Source organism: Anolis carolinensis, chromosome 1 (assembly GCF_035594765.1).
Source record: "Anolis carolinensis isolate JA03-04 chromosome 1, rAnoCar3.1.pri, whole genome shotgun sequence".
Lineage (NCBI taxonomy): Eukaryota > Metazoa > Chordata > Lepidosauria > Squamata > Dactyloidae > Anolis > Anolis carolinensis.
Window position 1 is genome coordinate 145795957 of NC_085841.1, and position 26497 is coordinate 145822453.

At 39.4% G+C, this 26497-nt stretch overlaps 1 long non-coding RNA gene across 4 annotated transcripts in view; it reads right to left on the reverse strand.

Annotated features, from left to right (window-relative positions):
* Window positions 1–26497, reverse strand: part of LOC134299858 (uncharacterized) — a 99850-nt gene that overhangs the window by 47472 nt on the left and 25881 nt on the right. Inside the window, exon 5 of one of the 4 annotated variants that reach the window (XR_010007104.1) lies at window positions 7918–8360. The exons of 2 other annotated variants lie outside the window; for them this stretch is intronic. This is a non-coding gene — a long non-coding RNA (uncharacterized LOC134299858). Of the gene's footprint in view, window positions 1–7917; window positions 8361–18064; window positions 19002–26497 lie in introns of those variants that run through there. One more of the 4 variants, XR_010007096.1, reaches the window with a different exon arrangement.

Below are 26497 nucleotides of genomic sequence, written 5' to 3' on the forward strand. Positions count from 1 at the left end.
AAACCTGCATTAAGAGATTGACCTGAATTAGTCAAATGTGTACCATTAATCAGAATTTGTGAAAAACTGAGAATTGGACTGAGGGTATTTCAACAACTATAGCTATGATTCTATTAAAATCATGCTGATATAATTAAAGGAATTGGTGATCATATATTATCGAGTCTACAGTTCCATCATCTGAAGTTGGTATGAAATAGAACTGTTGCTATTCTGGTTTGTCTTCATATCATTTCTGATTTTTAGCAACAATAAATGAACCCATCAGGCTAGATTTGTTCAGATGAGGCTTTGCCTTCTCTTCCTCTGAGCTGAAGGAATGTGACTTGCCCAAGGTCACCAGTGAGTTTCCATGTCTTAGTGGAACCTTATGAACCTTGCTCTCCAGAGAAATCCTCAAAGAATGTATTACCTTCTCAAATTTCACTTCCCTTCTTTCTTAAGAATGCATGAAAACATGAAAAACGAAGGTCTAGGGTGATTGGATATGGAAAGTATGGATCCTCTGAAGAGTTCCATCCAACAGAGCCCTTTAAGATTATATGGAGGGATGTTCCCTCACCATTGAAGAGTGTGGGTGCCAAGAGCATTGGCTTTTATGAAATGGAGGGGAGTATCATGTGCAGAATGTGGATGCAGGGTTGTTTTGTCCCTGACATTTACAGATTAGATGCAGATGTCTGCAAGGACAAAGCTAAGACACCAGTCTTTAAACACCACAGGTGTCCCCTTGTTCATGTCCATCGTGTGGGTGTGAGACCAGCTGCGCTATGGGATCTTGAGGGCTGAACTAGAAGTGGATTCCCCTTCACATGAATGGAAGGGGCGGGAAAGTGTCAGGAGGACGAAAGAGGCAGTCCACCTCACACAACTGAAATGTGTGGAGGAGGACGCAGCAATCATATTGCATTTCTTGATGCCTTGGCTATTCTTTACCCCTTTGACAAAATTTACTCATAAAATAGCCCAACATAGCTTGAAACAGACTCCCTCTGGCCCCCATGAACAGATAATACAAACCACTCCATGTATACTGCATGTGAGCTATTTCTAATTTCTGTTGACAGGCATTCTGTACATTGCAGTTACAGATTCATGATCTAGAATTCTTGTTCTTATTGTTGTTTTGTGCCTTGAAGTCATTTCTAATTTATGGTGATCCTACCGTATCATGAGGTTTTCTGGGACTGAGAATGTGTGACTCACCCAAAGTCACCTACTATGTTTCCATGGCTGAGTGGGGAAGTAAACACTGGTCTCCAGGATCGTAGCCCAACACTCAAACCACTAAATTACACTGGCTCTAAGCACAGATCCATAATTGCTTCATATTAAGCTATGTTCCATATTGAAAACCGCCATCATCTCAAATAGCTCTCCCAAATTACCTTAACAGCCAGCAGGCGCAACAAATGATGGTGTCTGTTCTGCTAGGATTCAGGTTCCAGTAGGATTACGTTTCCAGCCTACTCTCATCAGCAATCTGTAACACAACAATCAGAAGCAGGATCCCTATTGCAACTCCTTGTTGCAGCACAGGTCATGAGTAGGATATGGGTGGGAAGGTTATCCTGCTACATCCTCATCACCAGCAAAATGGATCTTCATCACTTGATGAGCTGCTAGCTATTAAAGCAGGTCTGGGGAGCCAAGTTGGGAGATGAGATCTAGTTACACATTGAAACTCCATCTGTGATGAGCTTGGTGGTTGTTTTTAAAGACAGATGTAAGCATGCACCACTAAAACCAACAAGTCAGATAAGCATTTAACTACAGGGTCATACTGATGACATGGAAATATGGCATCCAAATCTACTTAGGAAAACACCCTTCTAGAATTTAGCTGTCCAAAGCATATTCTTGTAGCACATTCGAAGTTTGAAGCTCATATTATCCTATCAGTAGTGGGTAGTAAAGAGTTAACATGGTGTAGTGGTTTTAGCATCGGGTTAAGACTCTGAAGACCAGGGTTAAAATTCTTGCTCAACCACAGAAACCCACTGGGTGACCCTAGGAAAGTCACACTCTCTCAGTTAGAAACAGTGGGTGGTGTCTTCCATGTCTGTGGTAGATGAGTCCACTTTATATGACCAATGCAAGGTGCTAGACCCTATACTTCAAATATTTAGAATTCAGTCTGAAACTTAAAGCAGCAAGACATTCAACGCTGCATTAAGTAAGATGGATCTGCGAAAAAAAAAATTGGATGATCTATTTTATGCAAGTGGAAATACAGTAGAATCTCAGTTATCCAACACTTGCTTATCCAACATTCTGGATTATAAAACACATTTTTGTAGTCAATGTTTTCAATGCATCGTGATATTTTGGTGCTAAATTCATAAATACAGTAATTACTACATAGCATTACTGTGTATTGAACTACTTTTTTGTCAAATTTATTGTATATCATAATGTTTTGGTGCTTAATTTGTAAAATCATAACCTAATTTGATGTTTAATAGGCTTTCCCTTAATATCTCCTTATTATCCAACATTTTCGCTTATCCAACATTCTGCTGGCCCATTTACGTTGGATAAGCAAGACTCTACTGTATATGGTAAATGATAAACCCTTTCTTCTTTACTCCCAGTTTAAGGGCAGGTCTCTGAATAATCTATGGAAAATGCATCCTGCTAGAAGCTGTATCCTCCGTGTGTATAAACACCTCTGTTCTCAGGGAGCCTCATGATTTAACTGGGATACTTAAGGAGTCAGTTGAAAAGCAAGTGGGCAAAGTCTCATGTTTCTTATCCTGGCTGAGGTTCCGAGAACTTGAGTCGGCTAAATTAGCAAGCAAACATGATCAGTGAGAAATTTTCTCTGGATCTTTGTTGTCAACAACGTCTTCTTCTAAGGTTGCATTTTTGTTTCTGACGGAAGCCGGGACCAGTACAAAGTACCAGCCCTGGCAGCATAATCTAATGGCGATGGAGGAAAGAGACCACATCAAGATGTCGTCGGAAGATACAGAGTCACCTTGGTCCTGGGTAAGAAAGGAAGGCCTTGTAATGTCTAGCTATAGAAGTAAGGGTACTGTTTCTCCTTGACTTTAGTCAAGGTTTGCAGGTTTTTCAACTGGTTCTCATCTTTGTTCTGACTGAAGGTCGAGGAATATAATGTAATAATATAATACATGTTATGCCTTACAATGCGTTTGCAAGTGGGGGAGAAAAAGTATTTGATCATAACATTGCTCTTCATGCAATTGGATGCAGTGAAGAAACATGCCTGTGGATTTCTGTGTTTTCTTTAAATATAGCCTGTGATGTTCTTCCATTAGGCCACTTGGAAATAAATGTGAGACGGATTGCTTTAGAATACCATTGTTAGAGGCATCATACTGTGGAGATAGGAGATCAGACTAACCTTTCCACTGTGTTTCATAGTTCTTTTAATGCTTTCCACCATGGAAAAGAAAAGAGGGTCTTTACATTCTTTAGAAAGTGATAAGAATAGTTAAGATGCTGCAAGCTATATCTTGATTGCTTCTTTCTAGCCTTATCCCATAATCAGGTTGGGATCTGCTGGAAGATTTTTGGATGGAAGTCAGTCTAGGGATGTCAAATTTTTCCTTCTTTATCTTCAGAAGCAGGAATGAATTTTTTTCCACTATTCTTTGTCTTGTTACACAGTTTCATTTGGACTTTAAGAACTATTTATGCTTTGAAGCTTTTTATGGAAGTAGTTTACAAAGAAATACACTTCTTTTTCTACACAGAAAATGTTTACAGTAGAATCTCACGTAACTGGAACTCAAGCAAAGAGAACTCTCAAGCAACTGATGAAAAAAAGAGCAAAAAATACTTTAAACAATAATGAACGTTTAATACAGTAAAACTATGTTATATTATGTTTGCCCTTATTTGGCATAATTTGCTTTTAATTACTGTATTTCATATGATGCCTAGCATTAGTTAGGCCTATTTTAATGGTAACTCTCAAGCAACTGGAAACTACATTTATCTTGTATCTAGCAATCCCTATGGGTGCTAGTTAACTGAGAGTGAACTATATATATTGTCTAGGAAACACATTTTCTTCATTAAAAGGGGTTTTTCAGTGTAATTTTGTTCAGATTGTATTTCTGTTCAGATAAAGACTGTGAGAGACTTTGCAAAATATGAAGAACCTTTAGTAATGATCACAAATTCACTGACTCCTTCATTCCTAGTTGGTGATCATCTACTGTATTAGAGCCGTAGAGGCGCAATGGGTTAAACCCTTGTGCTGATTGAAGGTTGGGTTGCTGACCTGAAGGCTGCCGGTTTGAATCCATGAGATGGAGTGAGAACCCATCTGTCAGCTCTAGCTTGCTGGGACATGAGATAAGCCTCCCAGCAACACATCCCAGCATCCCCTGGGCAACGTCTCTGTAGATGGCCAATTCTCTCACACCAGAAGCGAATTGCAGTATGTTTTCAAGTCCCTTCTAGCACAAATTAAAAATCATCTACTGTATTTACTTGAGTATAATGTGCCATCGAATGTACTGCATACCTCAATTTTGAAGAAGGGAATGTAATGCACCCACCAGAGCAGGCATAGCACAGGGCAGGCAGCATGAATGAGGCTATTTGAGAAGCCACACTGCTCCATCAGGCTGAGGCTGTGAACAATTCCCAACTGGCCTCATTCACAAGGCCTTCAAAATGGATGGGGCGGGTGGGTTTGACGCCAGTTGGGAACCGCATGGGACTGAGCCGGGAGGGGGGAGGGGGGGAGACGGGGACAGGAACCACAATTAAGTGTCAGGATTTACTGGGTCACTACTGGGTAGTCTTCGTTCTTCATTCTTCCTCGGGCGCCACAGAACCCTGAGGCTGCCACCACAACTGGGAAAAAGGTGAATTCATTTTGAAGGCTCTTATATTGTGAACTGCCAGAGATTTGAAAAGTCACCTTTTTGGATTATAACTCCCAGAAAGCCCAATGTGAGAGTCACTTTTCCTATCCCTGATGCTGAAATGGAGCAAAGGCTTGTGTATTATACCTACTTATCTCCTGCATGATTCTGGAATGACTATTACACAACATATTCCATCCCTGCTTCTGGTGTGACTTCTTGATTTCCAATCTGGCCTACAAGAGAGTCAAAGGCATTTGGACTGGATATATGATATTAGAGTTGAATGAAAACGTACTGTGAGCACATGCTAAATCACATTCTGGGTTTACATACCTTCAGCCACATAAAAGACCTAGTCCAATCTAGCACCCTCCAGATACTTCCACATGTCAGGAGGGTATCGGATTGGGGAACACCACCCAAAATCATGCTCCCTAGAACAGAATTCTCAGTTTTTCTATCCATCTGGATGTTGGAGTTCAGCCCCATGCTGCCCAAGCTTCCAGTCTTCAATGAGGAGTAGTTAGTTAACTTTGAATAGGCTGAGTGAAATCCCTTCCGCCTAACACCTGAATTACAGTTGGAATTTCTTCTCTTCTCTCTGTTAATGCTCTCATTCTGATTGGTTGCGTAGAACAGATACGTTGTAGGTGCATGCCTTTTGTCTTTGACTTCTACTTTTACTTCTTGGTGTGTGCTATGTGTATTGAGATCTCTTTCTGCTTGTGAGTCAGGAGATGAAATGCCTAGTGATTTCCCCCTCTCTTTTGAACCTAAGAAGAGCTGGAGTTAGAGTAGCTAGGACCAGTTCTTTACTATTGAGAAATGTAGTTATTATTTTTGTAAATAAACCTTTTGTAATTTTAAGGATTGAACTCTGCATGTTTGTCTCCTAAGCTCTAAATTCTTTACAGCCACATGGCACTTTATGCTCTGCTTGCTATGAGCTGAATGCTCAACTATAAATATCCTGCTTTTGCATATTTTTGGATGCTCTGCTGTTTTAGGGTAGTTTTCTCTAACACCCAGAAAATCCTAACCCTGGATTCATTCATTTATTTATGCACTGAAGGGAGAGGATTATGTGTCCCCTCAATGTCGTTAGACTACAGCTCCCATCATTCTTCACTATTGCCTGTGTTGGCCAAGGCATAGAGAAAGACAAAATCCAAACGTTACTCTCATTATACTAAAAATGCAATAGTGCACTGAATATTTGATGAATATTTTCCCCTTCCTCATGGTACAACTAACTCTCATGTCCCTGACCAGCTGCCTTTTAGTTTTCCAGCAACCTTAAACCCTACTTCATGTTTTATATGTCAGGCAACGTGAACTCTGGTTTTTTACATTGTTCTACAGTTTGCTTATCCTCAGCTGAAGGGAAAAACTATGCTTTATGAGCTGCGAATAATCTGTAAAGAAACCTGGCAGAAAGTAGAGATTAAATATACCTTATACCAGGAGCGGCTAACTTATGGGGGTGATAGATATGTCCTGTTGTACCCTCTGAACCCACCTCTTAAGACTGCACAGTTTAACTTACTCTTTTGTATGCCAGTAATAGTTCATACCATGGCATGATATTTGGTCACTTCTGCTCTTTAGAAAAAGATAAAGCTCCTTTCTGTTCTGTTTTTTAAGGATTGGGAAGTTTTCCAAGAGACTCATCCCACCCTAGTCAACTGAATAGCCTAGGGGGCAACAGGAACTTGAACCTAACTGCTCATGACCTATCTCTTAGTAATTGTTTTCTGGAGAGCCAATGCAAATGGGTGCCTACTGACATGAAAATATTACCTCCCAAACCTGATACATCAAATAAAGTTATTTTTAATGTGACAGCTGTGCTGGCCTACACAGCAGGAAGTACAGCCTTCTGTTCTCTCTCTGCTGTAGACGGATGTTCCCAAACTTGGCAACCATTGCTGTGGCACCTGTCACACCCCAGCCTTACTTTAGTCTGAGATTTTGCACAAAGTATTCTTGATCCTACTAATCATAAGACTGGAGCCGTGATGGCGCAAAACCCTTGTGCTGGCTGAACTGCTGACCTGAAGGTTGGCAGTTCGAATCCACGAGATGGGGTGAGTTCCCATCTGTCAGCCCTAGCTTCCCATGTGGGGACATGAGAGAAGCCCCCTCACAGGATCCTCACAGGATCCACACATCCAGGCATCCCCTGGGCAACATCTTTGAAGATGGCTGATTCTCTCACACCAAAAGTGATTTGCCTCAATTTGCTTCTGACATGATAAAAAAATTGTAAGACTGCTTTGCCTTGTGCCTTTCCCCACCCTTCTGACAAATTAGCACTAGAAAATATATAAAATACATATGTAATGCAAAACAAAATACACTGACCAAAATTAACATTCATTACAGATCATTCATTCATTCACTTATATCCTGCTTTTCATTCAAAACAGATATGCCATTTAAATCAAAGCGTCCTTTGGCAGAGAAAGCTAGACCTTGTAAAGCTATCTCTGATTATTCCATTACTCCCACCCTAGTGGTGCAGCGGATTAAACCACTAAGCTGCTGAACTTGTTGACCAAAAGGTTAGTGGTTTGAATCCAGGGAGCGGGGTGAGCTCCTGCTGTTAGCTCTAGCTTCTGCCTACTTAGCTGTCCAAAAACATGCAAATGTGAGAAGATAAATAGGTACCGCTTCTGCGGGAAGGTAACAGCACTCCATGCAGTCATGCCGGCCACATGACCTTGGCGGCGTCTACGGAAAATGCTGGCTCTTCGGCTTAAAAACGGATTCGACTGGACTTAATGTCAAGGGAAAACCTTTTCTTTTATGATTCCATACACTGAGCCATGGCAGTTGAAGTGTTGTCAAACCACATTTGTTCTACAGTGTAGATGTACCTTAACTCCACATTAACATGGTAGATGCCTTTGAGGTTTATGTGTCTTCTCCAGGAATAATGCTCTTGAGGTCAGTAATTATTAGGCCCCATCAGTTGCTTCCACAGCCAATGATGCTGGATTGAGTTCTTGTTGCTTCCACTGTGCTTCCTTAATGCACATTTGTGAGAGACATTCCTACTTGACCCTATCACACTACACTATCATTGGGCTATTATTCCACTTGCTATGACAATATATATTTTTTTGGAAATCTGCAGTTGTTTAGTGAGGCTAATACCAGGATTCCATAATATGGAGCCATGGCTGTTAAGGTGGAATCATAGTGTTATACAGTGCAGTGTGGTGAAGCCGAACAACTTGAAGACATCAGTCACACAGTTTGTCTGTCCTAAAGTAGTTAAAAATAGAAGCCAAGTCATATTTTGCATGTTACAATGAGCAATGGTGGGCAGTGGTTACACTTAATATCCAAGAAAAGGCTTAGCTAAGATATTTCCAAAGGCAATTAAAGTTTCCCAGCAGCTTACAAAAAGTACAGTTTTCAGTGTTGTGTTGAATTAGTTTTATTGTGAGCTGCTTTGAGTCTCTTTTTTAGAGAGATAAAGTGGGATGATGATGATGATGATGTCTACAGGAAGAAATTGCAAAACACCCGATCAAATGTATGAAACACATGTTTGTGTTTTTAACAACCATCACAACAACAAAATTAGTAAAAGTAACAAAGTTACAAAGTTATTATCAATGATAATTGAATGAATAGGAATGAAAGGGCAGTCATCTGTAGGAATAAAAACATGTGGTTTGAAATTCAGAGCAGTCTCCAAATTGATCTTCCTAAAGATTACAACTGATGGTACATACATCCAAGAAATTATGCTGGTTAAGATATAGTTATACTCACGTCTGGTTTGCGTTTATCCCCTTTTGCCCACAGCAACGTTTTGAATAAATATAGAACATCAAATATGATCCTATGAATATAAATACCAAGTAGAAGAAGAGTGTGGAGGTGTACAGTTTGTCCTTCCCAGTTTATTTTTTCTGCTGTGATTGATCTCTTACACCTACAGAGAGCTGGTATTTTTAGAGAATGACCTTAGGTAAGTGAATATTTTCAAATGGCTAAGGATTAGATTTAGGAAGCTACTGCCATGGGCTCATGGCCTTCATACATTATCTTCTGACTCATGTTTTAAAATAAAATACTTATTTACGCAGTCATCAAATTACACTGGTTTTACTGAAGGTTTGATGCTCACCAAAGGTACTAAAGTGTTGACAAGCCCTTTAACTGTTTTCAGGCAGGACCCATAATTCTCTCCCACATGCACATTCAGTCTACCTGAGTGATCCTGTAGTTATGCTGCCTTTGTATTGTCATATGGCTTCAAGTAATTTCAAACTTATGGTGATCCTGAGGTGAACCCTATCATGGGGTTTTCATTGTAAGGTTTACTTAGAGCTGGTTTGCCATTGCCTTCTTCTGAGGCTGAGAGAATATGACTTGCCCAAGATTACCCAGAAGATTTCTATGCTCAAGCAGACATATGAACCTTGGTCTCCAGCATCCTAGTCCAGCAGCCAAACCACTGTAACACAGAAGCTCTTATATTTCAATTAATAGCAATGTCAAATCTTCTGTTGTAAGACATCCACTGATTTTACATGCTGCATATTTCCTTGGGACCTTATCTATCTTTTGAGTTGCTTGTGTGATAACTATACAATACCATACCCAGTCCCAATGTCAGCACCTGGTGGCCATCAATAGCTACCAGAGCACAAAAATCTAGGCAGCAGATGGTTGGGAAAGCCTTTGCTAAGACAACTGGGGACTTGTTACCAGTTAGTGTAGACAGCACTGGCAACATGGACCCTTGATATAAGATCTAGTTCATATGTAAGGCATTTCCTTATACCGTTATATTTAGGTTTGGTTGTTTGCTTAAAGCATTTTTTGATGATTGACCAATGGCTAATTCTAGGTAACAGCAAAAGAACCACCAAAAGAAAGGTAAGGAGAGGGGACCAGCCTACTAAGTGTGCAAATCCAGATATATACAGCGGTCAATCTCTCCTGCTTTCTCTCTTCTGACACTCATATAGTCTAACACCAGTAGAATCAGTATAACACACTGGTGAAAAAATCAATACAGGCTGGACATCTCTTAACTGGAATGCCAAAATGAAATACTCTGAAATTCAACATTGTCCACATTGGTGGCTAAACTAGTAACAGACATGCTTTCTGATGGTTCAGTTTACAAAAACTTTGCTTCATGCTCAAAATTATTTTGAAAATATGTGATTCAGGCTGTGTTTAAGGTGCATATGAAACAGAAATGAATTTTGTGTTTAGATTTGGTACTCATCTCCAAGATATCTCATCATGTAACTATGTGCAAATACAAGTATTGCAAAATCTGAAATCCAAAATGTTTCCGGTCCCAAGCATTTCGGATAAGGGATACTCAACCTGTACAAATGGCATGCAATAGGGGAGTGGGAATAGAAAATTAGTTAGAGAGAAAGGTTAACATTTTTAAAGCACCTTTTCTTTCCCACATGAGGTTTCCTGGGCTTCTCATCTTGTGCTGTGACAATCCTCCAGTTGCAAAGCCTGAAGGTATGCTTTTATGCTGTGGTTGCAGCACTCCATGTTTGATCTGGGTCTTGTGCCCTATTTGTTTGTTTAAAAGTGTCATTGCTCTGCGGTTTGGATTTGGATTGGAAGTTGCGATCGGAAGCCTCATGTGAGGCAATGTGAGGAATTATTTGATTGGCTGAACTGGATAAAGCTTGAAAGTGCAACACCCCCAAACGTTGTAGGTCAGGGCTGAAGTTTTAATTCCACGCTTTCAGCCTACCTAGCAACACATGAAAAGAGGAGTACTGGGCCTTTTAGACTCTGAGAAGACAACACAAGGCATCCCCCAAAGTGATCAGAAAGGATGCTGGTAAGCTGTTTTGTACCTAATTGAGTTATAGCCATACATATATACATCTCTTCCATCCACGAACAGAACATGAAGCCATTGATTTGGATTACAGATACTATAGCAACTTTGTACTTTGGAGCAATGCAGAATAGTCAAGGCTGGGATAAGGCATATTCTCACAATCCAGAACAGGGCAAAGAAGCATAAAGAAATGCTACATAACTGTCTGATGTTTATTGTAATTGTATTGCAATTGGAATGTGTGAATTTTTGGCATGTATATTTTAACACAAGCCCACATACTTTCGATGGGAAGGCTCATTTTGGAATTGCTGTGAATGGCATTTGGCTCCTAGACAGGAACCATTATGGTAATTAAAGCACAAAGATTAAAAATAGTAACTCCATCAAATCAAGGTGATAAATTTGTTATTTAGTAAATAGCATTTGAACTATATTATTGGGCATTTGTAAGATGCACACGTTTGAAGAGATAAATCTGTCCCTGAGAAGTTCCAGGGGATTTTTGTGTTTTAAAGGTTTGAAGAAGTTGGGTGTGTTTTGCTTGGAGAACAAGTGATTAAGAGGTGATTTATAGCATCTTCAAATACTTGAAAGGGTCGCATATATATATATTGATGGGTATTGAGATAGACAGTTTTTTGACTTCCGGGTGCGGCATCATGGCGACCGGTCGAGTGCCCTGAGAGCTCTCGGGCACTAGACTCTTCTTTGACCGAATAGGGGTTGAGTACACCCCCAACTCTGGGCGGATCGAGTTCTGGAGGCAGCCAACCACCACAACCTCTGCCAAGAGACCCAGAGGACGCTCTCCCTCAAGGGGAGCGCCCGAGAGGTCCGGCAAGGGGTGGCGGTAGCCGGTCGGAAGAGAACAGATGGGTCGAAAGAAGCCCGATAACGGTCGCCGGCCGCACTTCCCCAAATCTGGGAGAACTTTCTCACAAGAAATATTAACAAGAAAGGATCGACGCACAGTGTCCACGGTTCTGGTGTCTGACACAGCAAACCCGAAGAGAGGGAAGGAAGGGAAGAAAAAGAATGAAGATCGACATAAAGAGCAAGGTACTCCATTCCCCCCCCCTAAAAAGAATCTCCACAACTGATAAGAGGAGCGTTCAAAAAAAAAAGGACGGGAGGGTGTGAGAACCACAGTCAAACCAAGCTAAAACTTATACAAGGAAACATGGACCAAAGTAGGAAGAAACGGATGAATAAGGTCGGATCCATTTATTATATGGGAGGCTTTGAAATATTGAAAGATTAAAACCTACTTGGAAGATTGCCAGGTGGGAGGTGGAGAAGCGGAGGATCGACCTTGAGGCCGGTTTGTTTAGTCTAATAGAGCGTTGACATCACGGAGAGCCTGGACCCCGGATGAAAGAGAGAGAGCCGGAAAGGGTATATAGCGAAAGAAATAACAAAAAGAGGAAGCAAGAAAGCAAGAGAATACCCTGAGCCCCGCAGTAGATATATCATAGAGTCTGTGGAGGACTGAGGACTGTGATTAGGTGGGAGGCTCTGAAGAGGAAGATGTGAAACAAAAAGAAAGGCGCTGAGTGGGGCGAGAGCGGGGCGACGTGACAAGAGGCGTGAAAGGCGTGAAAGGCGAAAGAAGGATGAGAAGTAGACGAACGGGCGAAGAGGAAGAGGAAGGACGGCCCGGGAGGGAGGCGTATGGCGTGAGGCAAGGACGGGAAGCAGACGAGGTTGACGGAGGGACAGACGGCGACAGAGAAGAAAGAGAGGAAGCGAGGTGAGAAGCGAGGACGAGAAGCAGACGAAGTGGTGATAGAGGAAAAGGAGATGGATGTAGATAAGAAGCACAAGAAGCCGATTGGATGTGGGACTGAATATAAGAATAAGAGGAATAAGAGAGAATAAGGAGGGAATAGAAAGAACTTTTATAGACAGATAAAACATTGGGAAGGAATAACAGAATATAAGAAGGGTCAAGGGGGGAAGAAGAGAGGAGGGAAAGAGAGAGAAAAGGGGTGGGGAAAGGAACTTTTTTTTGAAAGAGGCTACAAGTTTTTTTTACAAATAAATAAATACATAGCCCCTTTCAACCTCATCATAAAATCCACAAACTGTATATAGTCTACCCCCCCCCCCCCATAGATCAATTGTGACACTTGGGTAAAGGGATTTAGTGTCTTTTCCCTGATAGTTCTTTCTCCCACAATAGACTTATAAAATCTTATGGTACAAAACATGAAATATTGTTAACTGTTTAACATTGTAACATAGTCTTCTGACTTAGAGAAAGCAAAGCTGATATTACACCATAAGAAGATGGCCACCCCAAAGGCGAAGATGGAAGACAAGAAATTCACCTCAATTAGAGGATCAATTCCAGAGGAAGTGAATCTGAAAGACGTGATGAGAGAACTTCAGAGAATTGTGGATAACCAAAAAATATTTCAGGATCAGATGTTAATGATGAAGAAAGAACTAACCGAAGAATTTACAGAAATGAAAAAAGAAATGAAAGGTCTGCAGGAAGATATCAAAGAGATAAAAGAGGACAATAAAAAACTAGAAACGACACAGGAAAATTTCAAATCTAAATTAGAAAAATTGGAATTAAAGAGTGCCAAACTGGAGGAAAGACAGGAAAAATTTTAAAGAAAAGAACTGGAGTGCCAAATAAGAATAAGAAATATAGTAGAAGAACCAAAAGAAAATATAAAACAAATTGTAACACAAATCCTAGCAGACCTGTTACAAATACAGGACGAAGAAATGGAGGATAGTTTAGAGAGAGCATTTAGAGTAACTACGAACTTCTCAAAAAGAAACAAAGTGGCAAGAGATGTGGTGGTTCAGTTCGAGAGAAGAAAGACAAGAGAAGAAGTGTTGAGGATTAGCAAAAAAAACACTATCCGATTTAAAGGAATAAAAGTAACAATTCTCAAGGAACACGCGTCGAGTACGATGCAAAAACGGAAGAAATATCTCTCACGGAAGAACTCAAGAAACGGCAAATCAGATTTAGGTGGGAACGGAAAGAAGGCATTATGGCCACCTACAAACAAGAACAACACTGGATAACAACGGAAGATAAAGCCAAGGAATTCTATAAAATGTTAACGAAAGAAAAAACAAAGCCTAATCCGAACATCAGTCCATTGGAAGAAGAACGAGAAAAGAAAAGAGCCAGAGCCATCTCACCAGAAAAGTATTCTACTAAACACGAGACACAACCACCAAATCTAATTGATCTAGAAGAACAAGAAGGAAAAGAAGACTAGAAACAAACTATGGAAATAAAATGTCACTCAAACAATATTAATGGAATAAATTCACCTAATAAAAGAAATAGACTATTCAACCACCTAAGGAAGTTGAGATTTGATTTAATCGCCCTCCAAGAAACTCACATCTGCCAGAGACACAACGCATTATTAACTCAAAAAGGTTTAGGCATAGAATTCTTTTCCTCAGCTAAGGAAAAAAAAGGGGGGTAGTTCTATATATAAATGAGAAACTAAACCCTGTGCCAGCCTTTAAAGATGAGGACGGTAGATTGGTGGGTGCAAAAATCAGGCTAGGTAATCAGACAATCCTAATTTGCAACATATACGCGCCAAATGGTACAAAAACAACCTTCCTAGAAAACTTAAAAAAGAAAATAGATGAGCAAGAATTTGATGAATTAATAATCCTGGGAGACTTCAACGGAATAATTGATCCAGAAATAGATAAAAAAGGAAATTCGTTAATTAAAAAAAAGAATAAATTAACAGGTAAATTACCAGCTAATTTAATGAAGGCACTTCAAGAGTGGGACTTAAATGATGCATGGAGATCCCACCATGACAAAGAGAGAGACTATACTTACTTTTCCAATAGACACTGTACTTGGACGAGAATTGATATGGTCTGGATGACCCCCCCATTGATCCCCAAAGTAGAAAAAATAAAAATTGCTCCCCGATACATCTCGGATCATTGCCCAATAGAATTTACAATTAATAGGGCCCAGAGGAACTTTAATTGGAGACTAAATGGAAATCTTATTAGAACAGAAGAAGATATTACTAAAAACAAAAAAATTCTCAAAGAATATTTTGAAATAAACAACACAACAGATGTCCCCACACAAGTGATTTGGGATGCGAGCAAAGCATACATGCGGGGACATTTTATCCAACAAAATGTCCAGAAAAATAAAATAAAAAATGAGATAAGGACCAAGATATTTGAAGAAATTAGCATAAACGAGAAAAAATTAAAACAGGAACCAACAAATGGGAAAATAAAACAAGATCTGGAATTATTGAAAAAACAAATGATCTCCATAGATTTAGAAGAAACCCAAAAAATTGAAATTTCTTAAACAAAAACATTTTCAAAATGCCAACAAACCGGGAAAATGGTTGGCCTGGAAAATTAAAAAGAAAAAACAGGGAAGTATCATATTGGAAATAAATTCAGATGGGAAGAGATTTACAACAGAGCAGGAGATAGCGGCCCAATTTAATAAATTTTATAGTAAATTATATTCGAAAGGCTACATCAGGAAAGACAAAATAGGGGAATTTCTTAGTAAGCAAAAAATAGCTAAAATATCAGAGAAACAAAGAGAACTATTAAACAAAAAAATATCGGAGAAAGAAATCCTAAAAGCGATAAACAATATGGAGAGTAATGAAGCCCCCGGGCCGGATGGATTAAACGGACTTTATTACAAGACCTTCGCAGAAGAAATGATTCCATTTCTAAAGAAAATCATGAATGACGTTTTAGATAATAAAGAAATACCAAACTCTTGGCGCTACGCAACGATAACAGTAATTCCAAAAGAAGGACAAGACCCAAAAAATGTGAAAAATTACAGACCCATTTCCCTGTTAAATTCGGACTACAAAATATTTGCAAATATACTCGCAGAGAGAATTAAGACATTTTTGACGGAATGGATAGGAGAGGAGCAAACGGGGTTCTTGCCCCAAAGACAAATGAGGGATAATGTGAGGGAGATCATAAATATAATTGAGCACTACGAATGTACAAAAAAGGAAGAATTGGCTTTACTAACAATTGATATGGAAAAAGCATTCGATAATTTAAATTGGGATCTTTTCAAACTATTGATAAAAGAATTGGATATGGGATACAAATTTACTAATGCGATTAATCAAATTTACGATAAACAAGAAGCTAAAATAAAAATAAACTCATTCGAATCTAAAAATTTCAAAATTCAGAAAGGAACCAGACAGGGCTGCCCCTTATCCCCCCTCCTATTTATTTTCTCAATAGAAATTTTACTAAACACAATCAGAAATGACCCCCAACTAAAAGGTACTAATATTAGGAAATGCAATTATAAAATCAGGGCATTCGCCGATGACTTGATATGCATAATAGAGGACCCAATAAAAACAATGAAACTATGGCTAGCAAAATTTAAAGAATTTGAAGAAATCTCAGGACTAAAAATAAACTTTGACAAAACTATGATATTAACTAAAAATATGACGAACTCTAGACAAAAAAAGTTAACAGAAAAAACGGGAATCCAAATCAGAAAAAAGATTAAATACTTAGGCATAACTTTAACGGCTAAAAATTCTCAACTTCTGGAAAATAATTATGACACCAAATGGAAAGAAATTAAAAGAGATCTAGAAAAATGGAAACATCTCAAACTCTCACTGCTAGGGAGAATATCAGCAATAAAAATGACCATACTCCCAAAAATGATTTTCCTTTTCCAAAATATCCCAATCATAAGAAGTACCCAAAGATTTAAAAATTGGAATAAGGACCTGAGTAAATTCATTTGGATGGGGAAGAACCCCAGAATTAAAAGAACACACTTGATAGATGAGAAAAAAAGAGGGGGATAAGGCTTACCTAACCTCCAGCTCTATCATGACGCATGTGGACTAACATGGATTAAAGACTGGGCCACACTAAAAAAAAACAAAAATTTTAACATTAGAAGGGGCGGATTTAAGATCAGGGTGGCACGCATACCTTTGGTATGACAAAAAATTAATAGAAAAAAATTTCGGGAACCACTTTATTCGATCTTCGCTAATGAAAATCTGGGATAAATACAAAAGGAGATTTCATCTAAAAACACCATTATGGATCTCACCACTCGAAGCCTGTCAAAGAAAAGAATTAGGAAGAGAAAACTGGCCAAGATATAAAGATATTCTAATAAGGGTGAACAATAATTACCAAGTAAAAAGTCAGGAAGGATTGAGTAAACAATTTACAAATATAGGCTGGTTTCAATACATCCAGCTAAAAGAATATTATAACAAAGACAAGAAACTAGGATTCGAGGACAAGGAAGGATATTGGGAAATGATCATGAAATTAGAAAAAAAGACGATATCAAAACTTTATAAAAAACTATTAGAATGGGAAACAGAAATGGAATTGATCAAGGAGTGTATGTTAAAATGGGCAAAAAATTTGGGAAAACCAATACAATTGGCAGATTGGGAAAAATGTTGGAATATAAGGCTCAAATATACGTATGCAACTGATTTGAAAGAAAACTGGGTTAAAATATTTTATAGATGGTGTTGGACACCACAAAAAATTGCAAAATTTAACAAAAAAGCCACAAATAAATGTTGGAAATGTGGAGTAGAAGTGGGGACGTTCTTCCATTGCTGGTGGACATGCAAAAAAGTGAAAGCCTACTGGAAAGAGATACATTGGAGAATTCAAAAGATGTTGCAAATTAGAATTGATCTGAATCCAAAACACTTCCTCCTGGGGATGTTAGACATAGATAGAGATAGAAATAAGGAAGTCTTATTTAATTACTTAACAACTGCAGCTAGAATGAATCTGGCCAAATCTTGGAAAGACAAGGAAATGCCGGAGATAAGAGGATGGATAAACAAAGTCTGGGAGATTATGAATATGGACAAATTAACTTATTGGTTACAAAACACTAATGGCAGACCGATGAAACAGACAAACTGGGAATTGGTCAAAAATTACTTGAAGGAAGAAAAATATAACGTGATTATCTAAAATGTAATAGAAGATAAGATATATTAAATACTGAAATATGCAAACAAAAACAAATCTTTAAACCAGAGACACTAGATAGAATTGAAAAAAACCAAACACAGCTTGAAATTAAATAATTGATACGATACTGTGTTAAGATGGAAGTCAATCTTATTTTAAGTGGGGGTGGTGGTTGGGTATTCTTTGGGTTTGTTTTGGTTTTGTCTAGCTATTACTTTGTCACTTTTCCAAACCCCTATTCCTTTCCTTCACCACTATATTCTTCTTTTGTGCATTTGGGTTTTACTATATTGTATGTAGAAAACACCAATAAAAATGTATTTTAAAAAAAAGAGATAGACAGTTTTTTTCAGTGTTGCCTTCCAAATGGTCCAAATATACTTGTGTTTCTGCTTCTCTACTGTTTCATGCTGCATCGTTGCACATTTCCTCTCTAGGGACCTCATTACATTAGTCTTTGACCCTGTCCTATGACACTTGCAGGACTGAGTCCACCAGAGCCCACAACATGCCACAGGGCTACTTCTGGTGGGGCTCTGCCCTGGCTTCATCCTGTAAGTGTTGTAGGAGGGAGTCCTGAGAACATGGAGGCTTTCGTGTTCTCATCCAGTAAATCGGGAAAAGTATGGAGGGAAGCTGGGCAGTGATGCTTTCTCCCATGGGATGGCAATGTGGGCAATGTGGGGTGCAGGGTGACGGGTTCCCACGCTGCCCATTGGATTTGTCCAGCTGTCCCACAGATGCTCCCACTTTCCCCCGGCTTGAGGACTTCCGTCTGATGAGGTCCTAGATTACTGTAGGGCTGTCTTTTCAGGATACTCCCTCTTTTTTCCTCAATGCACTACAAACAAAAATAGCACTGGTTACATTTATTTTTACATGGAGGAGGACCTAGCCTGACTTGCGTATTTGTTTGCTGAACATGATCTGTCAGTCTTTAAATCATGCCATCTGTCCCCTCTCTTCCCTTACATTCTTATTTTAATTTTTGGACTCATTTCAGAAAGAATATAGTGCAGGAAATGTAGTCTGGACTGACTGGGACAAGGTATTCATTGTTGGGATTCTAAATAAGAAAATGTGACGATCCATCCATGAACAACTCCCAGAATTCAAAAATTTACCTGATTTTCCTTATAAGTTGTTTGGTGTTAGATCAGGCTATAAGAAAAGAGCTTTCATCTAAACATTGAGAAAAAAATTCCTGAGAGTAAGAGATGTTTGACAGTGGAATATGCTGCATGGGAGTGGCTCCTCCTCCTCCAGCTGGCTGGCTATCTGTCAGGATGCCTTGATTCCTACATGACAGAATGGGTTTTGAATGAATGACCCTTCGGTTTTTCCAATCTTATGATTCTATGTTTCCCTTTTAGTGATTTTAATGCAGGTACTGGATAGCTACAGATCTGGGATGCTGTAGTTGCAGATTTCCTACATCAGCATGGAGCTGGAGATCTTTGAGGTTTCTTCTGAATCAATAATTGGCAGTGGTCAATGAATTTCTGAGCAATCACAAAATTGTAAAGAATTTGAAAGGCCTAAGGACATTCTTAGTTTAATAACTTAAAAGGTGTGCATATCTGAGAACGATATAACTGGTGTGATCCACAGATCTCTTTCTACAGGTTTCTTCAGCCTACCCTGTTCTCATTTATTCTATTGGTAGGGATAACTCTGATGCTAATAAGGTTAAGATAAAAAGAATTATATGAATGTAATGATGTCCCTCCTTTCCTACATTACCAAAAAAAATATGTTTTTTAAACTTTGGTCTGGTCAGTTTTAGTCTCTACTGTGCCATAATAGAACTCTATTTAGAATGGAACATTTTATACTACAGAAATAACAATAAAATGCCAATTAATACTGCCTGAAACATTTGTTAACCATCTTTGCCCCTGTGGTTTCTCCCTTGCTTACTGGCTGAACCACTGTGATGTTCAGCACAGTGTTATCATGAAATGTTCTCATTTTAACCCAAGACCAAACTGCTCTTGGCAATAAGGAAGATGGAAACATGAGGAGAGGTGAACTTCTTGTTTCCTCTGGAGATTCATATCAGCTCCTAGTGGCTTGCTCAATTTCAGAGGAAATAGAACAGAATCATTCTCAGAAGCATATCTTGATGTGCAACCATACCTCATCCATAAGGAGGTTCACAGAGAACTGAGACCACCTGTCAGAAACCAATCTGGAAGTTTTCATATTGTAGGACACATCCAATAACGGTACAGCTAAGATGGCATTTGTTCTCATTGTATTAGTTGAAATGAAACAGCTCCAACTATGATGTTATGATAGTACAGCACTTTGATACTAAACAAATGTACAGTAATAGAAAGAAAGGGAGATTTGGGTATACACATGCTTCACCAAACTGCAGAGGGACCTTGTAGCATCTTCGAAACTAACTGAAAGAAAAGTTGTAGCATATGTTTTTGTTGACTTGTATGAATCTCAGATACTTAAGTGTAGAAAAGTTCATGCTACTAACTTCTCACTATCAATTAGTTTTAAAGGTACTACAAGATGTTACTGTTCCATTATCTGGGCAGAAACAACAAGGGGGTGCTAGACAGAGAAGGATAGTCCATTTTACAGGGGAGGGGAGTATGAAGGAATAAAACCATTTCCCCCTGTTTTCCAGTTATTCCCCTCATCCACATCGCCATTGTCGAAATAAACATTGATTATGATATGGGAAGGGGGGGGGGGAGGGAATAACCAATAAATGGTTCCCAACTTTGAGCCTCCAGGTGTTTTGGACTTCAACTCCCAGAAATCCCATCCAGCTTACCAGTTGTTAGAAACTGTGGGATCTGAAGTCCAGAACACCTGGAGGCCCAAAGGTTGGGAACCACTGTTCTAAATATAAGGGAGAAATGGAAGATCATACAAAATAAGCTGAAACACAGGAGTTTGTGGTAGAGTTGGTCATTCTAAAGGGCACACCCAGAGCTGTGTCAACTTTGACTGAACGCAGTGACTATTTGTGAGCTATATATTCCATAAGTCAGCAAATCAGCAGTGTAGCAGGGGGATGAAGAACCCACAAAATAATTCTGCCCCCACCTTTCAATTTTTTTATCAGTTGTCAAACTTCTAGTATTGCAGTAATTTAAAATGTCAGTAGAGCATTTAGAAAAACTGTTTGGGTATCCAAAGGGCAGGAAAAGTTCCTAAGGGCATGTGAATACCATAAATGTTCTACGTTGCTTGGATTATCAGTATCTCACTCTCTGCAGTGCTAGAAAATTGAGGATTAAAGAAAATTTTGTGGGATGGGGCAGAATTCTTATGTGGGGACACTACCTTCCTTTCACACACACACCTTTTGCTATTCCCTTCATCAGTGAACTGATATAACATAGGTGGGTGGTTCCCTTAAACACTTTTACATTTCAAGGGGGTGTGAGAGAAGCTTGGATTGAAGTGGCATTACTTTGTGAAAGGAGATGAGTGGTATATTAATAGATATTTGGCAGACATGCTGTACCAACATTTCATGAAGCAGCAGAAACAACATCAGATCAAGTTGCTTGTTTCAGTCCCAGTGACGCATGGCCCTTCGGTAATAAGTCAAAAAGAATTGAAGTAAACCAGCATACTCAACATTCATATCCTTGATATATAATAGTTGTGCAGCTTATTTCTATTCATGTTTAGTTAGGCATATTTTTCATAGGTTTAAAGTAATCCAAAGAGTTTGAAAGATCAACCAGAAATCAGTTAGAAGTGCAAACCGCCATGTTTCAAACTAGAATTGGCCTTTCTCAAAACAAATTTAAAGCAAAGGCACACAGATAAAAGATAGAAGAAGAAGCACAATCAAGTGGGTGCTTCCATGTAAAGCAACAGTAGGATTTATGTCAGTATTTACTCAGGAATAAATCCCATAAAGTTCAGTATCCCACTCCCAATTGAAGGTGCAGTCTTACAGTTTAATGGGCAACATGGGATGTATTTGCATCAAAGAAAGAAGAATAAGAGCAGTAATTATTCATAGATCTAACAGTGGACATTGTAGGTGTGTTCTAGTGTGTTCACTAGATCTTTCATGATCTGAGAAGAATACGTAGGCTTTTTAGGATGGAGGTTCTGATGGGGTAAAACATTGATCCACACTCCTCCCTTCCTCCACCCAAGTCAATGCTTTGGATGTCAGCCCTCCATAGCCACAGATTTTACATCCACAGATTCTATCTCCTATTTATTTATTTATTTACTTACTTACTTATAGTATTTATATTCCTCCCTTCACATCCTGAAGGAGACTCAGGGCGGCTCACAATACACATATAATGGCAAACATTCAATGCCATTGGACAAACAACATATATAGACAATTACATATAGACAGAGGCACAGAGGCAATTTAACACTCCAGCTTTTGGCTTCATGAGGATATGCTCGATTCCGGCCACAGGGGGAGCTGCTGCTTCATCACCCACTGTAACACCGAGTCCTTTTGATGGAAACTTCCTCCTCTTTCTGCATACTGCTGGAAATTTTATGGCGTTGTAAATTAGTTAAATTAGCATCCCCGCATAAGTGGTACCTAATTCTTACTTGACAAATGCAACTGTCTTTTGGCTGTATGGGTCAACAGCATCTGGACTATTTATGGTCAGGAGCTTACCCTGACCTGAGCTGGCTTCGAACTCATGACCTCTCGGTCAGTAGTGATTTATTGCAGCTGTCTACTAGCCAGCTGTGCCAAAAAGCTGAATTTGAATTTGACGTTGTATACAAGGGACAGCATTTTATTATACCATTGTATATAATGGAACTTGTGTGTCCATGAATTTTGGGAGCCTAGAACCAACCCATCAGATAGCAAGCGTTCACTCTACTGGTCATTTCTTTCTTGCGATTTGCCTGCAGAAGTTAATGATAGTGAGCTTTTTGTGTTACATTCCCTACTCCTTTTAATCTGACACCTAGTTTTTTGGTCTTAGAGGCTGAGTCAGGATGTACCTGGAATGGAAAGCTCATTTAACCACATAATAGACGCTCCTTTCTACAACTGGATTCACATCGGATTCCCCTGTGTTTACCACTCAAAAACCTAATTTTATCTTCTCGCTTCAGTCAATTTTTTATTAAGAGACAGCAGGTACACTGCAATTTATGTAACAGAAACTTGTAGTACATGTGACCTCCCAGCCAATCATCAGCTATATATGGCAATCCATGGATAAACCTGCTGCTGTTGTTGCCTGGCAGGTAACAAAAAGTAAGTTGATTGCCAAGAATGTAACAGACCATAACATATGCATCAGATGGGTGGACAACAACTTGTGCTTGCCTAATTTAAGAAAACATGCATTCTGGGTTGGGTCAATTAATAAGCCCAGCCTAGAAAAACATTGACTTTGCAACTGTTGACAACACAGCTTTTATATCTGTGTATTGTATTCCATGATTAAGGGTGGAATATGGTTTTATAATGATTCCCAAACTCTCTGTTCTTTTGGTGACTGGGGCATGATGAGGCGGGCAGCAGGTGATGGGAGGGGTGCAGTGGATCAACTCAGGGCTTGTTGCATCCAAGAATGGGGACCTCTCAGCAGAAGTGAATCAAGTATGTGCCTCGAGCCACGCTTTTCCTTTTGCGCTTAACCAAAATCCAGCTAGATTGTATGCTGGGAGTAGAGTTTCCAGATTTCACAACTGGTTCCTTTTTCTGGTTGTCAGGGTGAGAAGAAGACTCTCAGGGCAAGACCGCTGCCTTGAAAGGTGTGTGTGTGTGTGTTGAATTTCCTCATTTTTGGACGTGGTGATTTTTATTTGAAAGGCATATTATGTGCAGCTTTGGTGGATGCTTAGTGTATTATGCTTCATGGCATGCTTGTAGCTTGGTTCTTGTGGCATCACTAGATGCTATTCTTAGGTCTGATCAGAAAAACAAAGAAAAGTGTGTCTTGTTCCAATTGTAATCAGCCCTGCTGGGGCCAGTATGGGCATGTCATTGGAGTGCTTTCCTGACTCACAGCAAGAGGACTAACTGTACAGACAAGGCAGCACCACCAGGGATCAGCTGAACTTTTCAGCATAAGTATTTCATGGTTCTCAAGTGTCCTCTTGCAGACATGAGTAGCCTTGCTTGTGCTCAATTTATGATTTACCAAGCCAAGAGTAGCCCAGCCTCTAGGGCAGTAGTTTTCAACCTGGGGACCCCATATGTTTTTGGCCTTCAACTCCCAGAAATCCTAACAACTGTTAAACTGGCTGGGATTTCTGGGAACTGTAGGCCAAAAACATATGGGGATCCCAGGTTGAGAACCACTGATCTAGGGTCTGGCAAGCAGGGGTGGCCTTACTATTAGGGAGAGAGAGGAAGTCAACTTAGGAAGAATCCTTTGAATGTCAAAAAGTGGCAGCAAGTTTAATTATATTATTACTTCCAGGGAGGAGTGCCTAAGTGATTTTCAGCTTCATGTGCCAAGATGACTTGTATTCTGCAATATCTAACTTAAACGTGCAGGTGTGTCACTTGCTGCTGTGCCTCAGGCAGAGCCTGAGGCGCCTTAAAGAGGACACAAACAATTTCTAGGTGAAAACTTGGCAACTCTATTCCATTTTGTTCCAAAGGGAGGGACACACATTTTAAGAACAAGTTTCTGTTTCCATTTTGGTTATGCAAAATATAGAACATTGCCCCAGGTAGCAAAATGTTTTGTGTTCACTTTACAGACAATTCTCTGCATTTGAAAGCTGACCTAGTTGAGGACTCGGAAAGTGAGCTGTGTATCTGGAAATCCCTGGTTTAAGCACCCTCTCAGTCACAAATTCTTTGGGGGGGGGGGTATTCTCTTTCTAACGTCCATCTGCAACAAGGGGGTAACAATGGTCAGGTACCTTAGAGATAAGAGCAGGCATGGGCAAACTTGGGCCCTCCAGGTGTTTTGGACTTAAGCGGCTGAGGGGGAAAAGGAAAGGGCCTGAGGTTGTTAGGGATGGTGGGAGGTGAAGTCCAAAACACCTGGAGGGCCCAAGTTTGCCCATGCCAGGATTAGAGAGACAGCATGATCTGGAAGATTTCTGCCCATCTAGCATTCTCCGCATCCCAGTTTCCTGGTCAAAAACCTGTATCAGCTATTTACCAAAGTTCCTCAAAAGTTCTACTCAATATTTTAGTCTTATTATCTTTGATTTAAATATTTTATATGATAATATTTATACTTTATGTGGTTGCCATAAGGTGTTATTTAGTATTTTTACTAGCTGGGGTTGGTATTTGTTACTGTTGTTATTGCTATTTTGTGCCTTCAAGTTGTATCTGATTGATGGTGAACCTAAGACGAACCTATCACGATATTCTCTTTGGGTTTGCCTTTGTCTTCCTTTGAAGCTGAGAGACTAAGAATTGGCCAAGGAATCCCAGTGGACTTCTATGACTGAGCGGGGATTTGAATCCTGGTTTCCTGAGCCATGGATCAACATACCAACTGTTATGCATACACAAACCAATCTGGTATACTGTCAATAATATTTGGCAAATCTTGGAATTCTGGCACTCTTGAATAATTGGCATTTCCTGGCGTTTAATATTTGGTAACTGACAAATTACCTTACCAATAAATTAGTGCCAAAGTATGAAAATGCACAATCTAGACTTCAAAATTGAAAACAAACAACAAATTTTCAAAATTCAAAACCTGGTCTAATATTAATTTTTCAATTAGCAATCATGGCTGCTCTTGCCAGCTGAAACTGGTCTGGCATATTACCATATTGCATAGTTTCAACTTAACCAATCTCTCAAAAAAACTTCAGATGACAAAGGTCTTCCTCCACCTGTCAGCCATATGACTCTTTTGCCAATTATTTGGCTGACAATGAAGATTTTCTGCATGGGAAGAGTTACAAAATATAACAAAGGTATTTTTCCTCCCTACTCTGTTTTCCAAAGATGAATCATGAGCAACGTGACCTCTGCAATTGCCTTTTTAAAGGTGCAACTTAATACTGTCATGCTATCATAACAGCTTTATATTTCAGGGCAGGAAACAGGGCTTGGAGAAAAATGTAGTTGTAATCTGTACTTCTCAAGTGTTTTCAAGGAGCTGTGGTAGTGCAATGGGTTAAATCCTTGTGAACTGACCTGAAGGTTGGATTGCTGACCTGAAGGTTGCCAGTTTGAATCCTCAAGATGGGGTGAGCTTCTGTCTGTCAGCTCTAGCTTGCAGAGACATGAGAGAAGCCTCCCAGTAACAGATCTGGATGTCCCCTGGGCAACGTCTCTGTACACGGCCAATTCTCTCACACCAGAAGCGACTTGCAGTACATTATCAAGTCAATCTGACATGATAAAAAAGTGGTTTCTAACACACAGAGTTGGGAAAAAGATATTTTTGTGGATGTTAGCTTAACTCGAAACAAACTGGCTGGAGGACTGAGGTAACAAATTCTACTGAGGTAACAATGGAACTGTGGGGTCTGATCCTTTTCAACAACTAGCTGTTGCTTCTATTAACTTCAAAACGTCAATACTCTGAAAGCCAATAGTCTCCCACACCTAAAAAAGTATGTTAAAATAGAAATAGTCACATTGTTCATGTAGAAAAATCTTCCAGGAATAAAAAGAATTAAATTAGACCCTAACTACATTGCAATATAATGTAGTTTGAAACTGATTTATATGGCCACTGTACGTACACTCATATAATTCAGTTGTGCAGTTAAACTGCAGGAGCAACCAGTGGCACAGCATGTTAAACCGCTGAGCTGCTGAATTTGCGGATGTAACGGAAAACTTTATTTTAATGGGTATTTTTGTCTATGTTATTTA